Genomic DNA, 7,449 nt, shown 5'->3' on the forward strand with positions numbered 1-7,449 from the left:
CAGTAAACATTGAATTTTAATGATCTTAGATTATGGCATGTAACAGCTCAAATATATAACCTCTGCCACCATTGAAGCTGCTGTCATGGCTCTGTGCTATCTCATAGTTTTGGGCTCAACACAGACAACAAAGGTGATGATGCATGTGAGCAAGCCAAGGTGTGACCACATCAAGGGTACCTGAGCAAGCATACCAACTTGGCCAAGGACATGATCCATGAGCTGTGTGCTTCACATCCTATGAGTGGCTCCTCATGGAGCTTCCCAAGATATCCAAAGACAAGTGCATGCTCAAGTTCATCAAGAAGAAAGTGGGGATGCACATCCACCCCAAAAGGAAGCTGGAGGAACTGCATGCCATGAGGAAGGCAGCTGCCAAGAAGGACTGAGTAGTCTCTCCATCTGCCTTCCACCTTCCCCCATTAAACCTTTGTACTCAAAAGTATATACATGATTTCTAGAAAGCACACAAAAATAAATGTGCATTTGTCTCAGAAAATAATTAATAAAATACTTCAAAAGAAACAAATAAGAAGTTGCATAGAATCTCCCAAGGATTACTGCAAGTGCCTGATGCTTTGGGGGAGTGAGTAAGGCACAAACTGTATGCAAGGAAGAAATATCGAGAGAATAGATAAGTATGTAGATTGGTAGATGATACATAAATGAATAGAAAGATGATGGATGGAAAAATACATGACAGATACATACATAGATAGATGATAGATAGATAGATAGATAGATAGATAGATAGATAGATAGATAGATAGACAGACAGACAGACAGACAGATAGATAATAGAAAGGCAGGAGATAAATATAGATAGATTATACACATAGATATTATACTGAATTATTAAAATACAATTTTGTTGAATAATTCTGTGATTTTTCACTTTAAGTGCTATGATTTTAAGTTCTACACATAGCAATATGTATATTAATCTGTTGTCTGAAAGTTCTGCTGCATAGTCTGTCATAACATCTGCTGTTTTATTTATCCACCTACACATTATGCACACTCATGTTGTCTTCATACCCCAATAGTACAAAAAACTATTCTAACTTTGCCATCTTTGTTAGAACCACTTCAATCTAAGGGCTCCCAGGTGGGACCATTTTCTTGGCTACTGCCATGGACAGGCCAGCCTGAGCTTCTCCTAGCAGAAAGACTCTTCTATTACAGCATAAACCTTTGGCCTTATTCAGTCATTTTAATTTTTCTGACCCAATACCAGCAGTTCTGATATACTGCTGCTGTAAAATGCAATTTATCTGATTATCAATAACTCTGAGCATCTTTCATCTGTGTACTATATTTTTATTTCCTTAATAACCAAAGACAGCTATAAAGAGACAAGATAGGAGAATGGTGAGAGGAGAAAACGGACACATGAGGCATGCAAACAGAAAAGGGGAGGATATTAGGAGTGGAGGAAGGAAAGTGGGGGAAGGAGTGTGGAGATGGGAGGGAGGATAAGAACCAACTAAAACAAAATATATTTGAAAATGCCAAAATGAATACAACCTTAATCTCTAGAGGCCAACTAAAACAAAAATTAATAAAAATCAAAATAGCATAGATTGCTTCAAGAAAAATATACAAATTATAAATGAATAATATTTTAATGTTTTATTTATTTATTTAAGAGAAAGAAAGAGGTAGAGAGAGAGAGAGAGAAAACATTAGAGCACCAGGACCTCTAGCCATTGTAAGTAAACTCCAGACATATGAGCCACCTTGTGCATCTGTTTTATCCGGGTACTCAGGAATCAAGCCTGTATCCTTAAGCTTTTCAGGCAAGCACATTAGCTGCTAAGCCATCTCTCCAGTCCATAAATGAATAATATTTTTACAATTATGTTACAAACACACAATTTTCTCTTAATAAAATGTTGATTCAGGACTGAAGAGATGGCTTAATGGTTAAAGCACTTGCCTGCATAGCCTAAGGACCTGGGTTCAATTCTCCAGTACCCACATAAAGCCAGATGCTCAAAGTGGTGCATGTATCTGGAGTTCATTTGCAGTGGCTGGAGATCTTGGTACATCCATTCATTCTCTCTCTTCCCTCTCTCTCTCAAATGATTAACTAAATAAAATATTTTTTAAAAAGAAAATGTTGATTCAAATTAAAAGATCTCTCAAAATAAAACATTTCAAGGGCTGGAGAGCTGACACAGAGATTAAAGGTGCTTCTTTGCAAAACCTTCCAGTCCAGGTTCACTTCCCCAGTACTCATGTAAAACCAGATGCACAACGTAGTGTATGCATCTGGAAGTCATTCACAGTGGCAGGATGCTCTCTTTCATTCCCTCTTTTTCTCTATTCCTCTCTCTGTCTCCCTCTATCTGTCTATCAAATAATTAAAATTTTCTAAAGAACAACTATGATATTTTATCACAGAGTAGAAAAATAGTATGTTGAAAGGCATATAAATGGTATGCCAGAATTATTTTAAAATGTATATAGGATTTAAAATAGAATTTTCAAGCAATAAAAATAAAACAAACCAACATTTCCTATTTTGCTGGTCAAAGGAGCGCAATTATAGTCCTTATCTAGTAACAAATAAATTGGAGGTCCTTTAAAGACTCCTGCACAGAGCAGGAATCTCAGGGCTGCCACTCGTGATAAAGAATGTTCTGAGTTCAGACGAGATCGGACACGTTCGGGGTGATATGGCCATTCCAAAGAGACGGGCGATGGCCTCCGTTGCCCTTGGCTGGCCTGAGATACAATAGATTGTCAGCAATACCCAGATCATTAGCAAAATGCAGTGCACTTGAAGAATTAAATTTAGAGAACAATAACATTTCTTCTTTATTTATTTTTTTAATTTTTTTCATTTATTTTTATTTACTTATTTGAGAGCAACAGACAGCAAGAGATAGAGGCAGATAGAGAGAAAGTGAGAGAATGAGCGCGCCAGGGCCTCTAGCCACTACAAACGAACTTCAGACACGTGAGCCCCCTTGTGCATCTGGCTAACGTGGGTCCTGGGGAATCCAGCCTTGAACCGTGGTCCTTAGGCTTCACAGGCAAGTGCTTAACAGCTAAGCCACCTCTCCAGCCCACATTTCTACTTTACCTGAGAGTCTTTTATCCAGTCTTATAAAATTGAATAGTTTGACCTGAGCTAAAAATTGTTTCCAGTTATATCCAGTGGGTGGTCCCTCCCAGTTTTCTACCATCTATTCCCTCAACATGGAACACAATCGAATCAACAAAATACCATTTGGAATTTTCTCCAGAGCAAAAGTATTAAGTAAGCTCAGTATGAAGGACAATCAGTTAACATCACTTCCTTTGGATTTTGGAACTTGGACCACTATGGTAGAATTGAATTTAGCCACTAATCAGCTCACAAAGATCCCAGAGGATGCATCTGGTCTCGTTTCCCTTGAGGTTCTAATACTATCAAACAATCTTCTAAAGAAGTTTCCCCACAGTCTTGGAAACCTTAGGAAATTACAAGAGTTGGATGTAGAAGAGAACCAATTGGAATCCTTGCCAAATGAAATTGCTTACCTTATGGATTTACAGAAATTAGTCTTGACAAACAACCAGTTGACACTCTTCCTAGAGGCATGGGTCACCTTGCCAACCTCACACATCTCGCACTTGGAAACAACCTGCTTACTCATCTTCCCGAGGAAACTGGTACACTGGAGAACCTAGAAGAGCTGGATGTGGATGACAGCCCCAATCTGCGCAGTCTTCCCTTTGAGCAGGCTCTCCGCAGCAAGCTTCCAATCATGAGTATTGAAACTGTCCACTCAGTCGTCTTCCACCTCAAATTGTTACTGGAGGGCCTTCCTTCATCATTCAATTCTTAAAGATGCAGGGTCCGTACCATGCCATGGTCTGATACAAATCTGCTGGTCCCACACGTTGTTCAAAAATAGACTGCCATTAATATTTCCTATCTATATCTGTATCTCTGTGTAGACATTGATATATGACAGGTTTATAAAGACTGCATTATGTGTTTCTGCTAATAGAGGAATCATAGCCATTTATATTTTTTTAATTCTGTAAAAAAAAAAGAGGTTTATATAAGTTTTCTTTGCTAAATTTGATGGAAATTTTTCTTTTTGTAATCTGATAATGCCAGTTTCCTTTAAAAAATGCCAACAAATGATGAAGTTATTAAATTTAAGGGGCAGAAATAGTATAGTAAGATATATGCTTTTCTTTTTTTAAGGAAAAATATGGGCCAAAAATTTTGTCACAACCTTTCGTATACATTTTTTCCTTACCAGTTGTCAAATCTTTATAGTATTGTAGGCCCTGAATGTAGAATTTTTCTTTTAACTTATTTTGAAATTTGAAATTTAAATTTTATATATTGTTTACAGTCAGAGTAAATCACTGGATTTTTATTCGTTTTGATTTGCTCTGTTTTAATCAGTTAAATATACAGTTCATATCCTCTGTTAAAGAATTTCATCAGCTAGTTTAAATATTAAAGAAACAACTGGCAAAAGAAAACAATGACAGACTTCTGTCAGAGTACTTGATGACCCACCAAAGGCCAGTGGTAAGACCCTATTGCTGAAGACTCCATATGCAGCTGACGCGTAAAATGGAATGGCATGGCTGGAAGCCAGGAGAGAGTCAGTCCCCAGACAGTCAGCGTGTCTAGTGCCAGAAGGCGCTACATAGGCGACTGGGGGAAATGACCAAGATCTGTCCAAGCAACACATTGTTTAACCTAATTAGCAACAAATAACTGGATGTGATGCCCACACAAGTGCAATAGTGGTACACAGCCATGGTGAGGAATCAATTGCTCTTGATTTGGCTGACTGATCCCCTCAGTGGTACTAGACCCATAGCTGGAGCTGGGAAACAAGTCAGAACCATACCCAAACACAAGCCCACTCTACAATATCAAGCTACCATCAATCACGGGGTACAAGAGGGCCTACACCTATTAAACTCTCTATCAACAAAGTAAGTTTTATCTCAATTTTCCGGGTGCTAACTTACTCTCCGTTGGAGAATCTGCTTCTCTTTTCCAGATAGATGCAGATCCTAAGAAGAGAGCTGCCCCAACATACCTCAAAAGGGGCCCAACTGAAACTAAGGACAACTGGCGAAATGAGCAAGGGTGATATTTTCCTGTGAACCGGATACCAGCACAAAGGGGAAGGAGATCAACGCAGAGAAAAATCAACTCCTACCAAATCAGAGAGCCAGAGCCTCAGAGGCCCCCAACACCTCAGCACTGAAGCAGACCAAAAATGAACCCAACATGGATCAGGGAAATTTTGCAGAAGAGGGGACAGAAAGAATGTCAGAGCCACATGTTGGGTCTTGATATGCAGAGATATTTATCATACCAGTAACTGTGGGCTAACTCCACAATGCACGACCCATTTTCATTAACAAGGAGGGTCTAATGGGAGGGGGTAGATCACAGATGAGCCTAAATAATGGTACCAAACTGCCTGTATTTACTGAAAAGAAAACTAATAAATTAAATTTAAAAAAATAAATAAATAAATAAAGGACAGAGGACAACACATTCATTGTCTATGAGCCTCAGTTCCCTTATATATAAAGTGGAACAACAATAAATATTATTCAGAGTTTGGGGAATAGTAAAGATATCATATGTAAAAGGTCTTGCACAAATATACATGATAACTTATAGGCACCTCTAACTACATCATGAGATTCAACAAGCTCTTGATTGATGAAAAAACATATTTTATAGTAATTAAAGCATACCACTGATTAGTGATAAACAGTTCTGAATAAAATTTACTACAAATAATATTTATGAAACCACAGCCTATAATATACTTCTACAGTTCTCCAAAGGCATCACCAGAGTGACAAGAAAAGGAAAGGAAGAGAGGGAGAAAGCAAAGAGAGAGCTTTCAAAATCTCAGTGATAAAACCTACACATTTCCAAATAACCGCTACAATTGAATGAAGTGGATAGATAAGGCCATTAGTATATATTATGCATATGTTAAATCATATCCATAGTGAGTAGGTATCAATTAAAAATATAAGACACTACATATTTAAGTACTACCAATGAAAATTTTAATTGATATGTAACAAAGCTCTTCATAATGATCATTTAATACTGAATTTAGCTTCATTTTTAAACTTTTGAAGACCATTCTGTATTCTCAACACATGACAAGACATTGAGGAACCAGTTTTGAGAAAGGGAGGCAAGCTCCCTGTCAAAAATTCCAGTCTATGCCCTCGGAAGAGTTTTCAGAGCTTTGTTGTTTATTAATTTTTATATCGCGTAGTGCTCTTGCTACTCAAACTGTATATTAACTGCAAAGAACTCTAATCCTTGCCTAGTAGTCAAATATAAAATTGTAATATATCACTGCATGTGCTAAAGATATCTGACAATATCATTGGCTTTAAAAGGTCAGAAGTGTTAGAACCACAATAGTTGGCAGAGTATATAAAAACATTTCATTTTAATAGTGAGGGAGGATGTTTTCTTTTGGACAGATTTGTTGAAAACTTACTTTATGGATGGATTTTTTAATGGAAGTCTTTCATATAAACATGCATAGTATATTACCAACTTGTAATATGCTTATTGCTTTAAATTTATACAACATACTGCAGGGCCATAAGAAAGCACACAATGTTCTGAATTCCTTCTCTTTAGATGTGATATACATTGAAATGCAGTGAAATGAGAGAGGCTGAGTATCTTTCTTTATGCATAATGAAATTCTCTCTTGACAAATACTCTGTGACAGCCTTTCTTCTCAGCTTTGCCTCGTGACTAAAGAAAGATGGCCCTCCCACTTTCTGGTGCAAGGAGATTACCCAAGTGTCAGCTCCCATGAACAATGTACAGACTGATATGGGTTTTAAATTAAATACTCCCAGAGTTATTACACCTGTCAGATATTGTGCCTCAGCTTTAACTATTAATATTTGAACAATTTTTTATTTTAATGTAAATTATTGGCATGTTATAAATTATTCTATTAGTTTTATTCAAATCAGTTGAACATAGGCTATTTTGTGACAAAAACTAAAATACAGTCAAACAAAATTTTAGAATTATTAAAAATAGAGACAGGGGCTGGAGAAATGGCTTAGTGGTTAAGGCACTTGCCAGCAAAGCCAAAGGACTCAGGTTCAGTTCCCCAAACCAGATGCACAAGGTGGCATATGCATCTGGAGTTAGTTTGCAATAGCTGGAGCCCTTGGGGTTCCCATTCTTTTTCTCTTTCTCTCCCTCTCTCTCTCACTCTCGCTCTTGCTCTCGCTCTCCCTCCCTCCCTCCCTCTTTCCCTTTCTCTCTCTCAAGTAAATAAATAAAATATAAAAATAACAAATATGGTAGCACCAATATTCAAGGGATTTATACACTCTTGAAATTTATTGATCAAGTAAATCAATACTTCAATATTTATATTTTAAATATGTTCATCTAAAATTTGGTTT

General features: G+C 37.2%; 1 pseudogene; it reads left to right on the plus strand.

The window, feature by feature from the left end:
- Window positions 1-254: 254 nt before the first annotated feature.
- Window positions 255-3,871, plus strand: LOC101616843 (annotated as a pseudogene).
- The last annotated feature ends 3,578 nt before the right edge of the window (window positions 3,872-7,449 follow it).

The sequence above is a fragment of the Jaculus jaculus genome, chromosome 3 (assembly GCF_020740685.1).
Source record: "Jaculus jaculus isolate mJacJac1 chromosome 3, mJacJac1.mat.Y.cur, whole genome shotgun sequence".
Classification (NCBI taxonomy): domain Eukaryota; kingdom Metazoa; phylum Chordata; class Mammalia; order Rodentia; family Dipodidae; genus Jaculus; species Jaculus jaculus.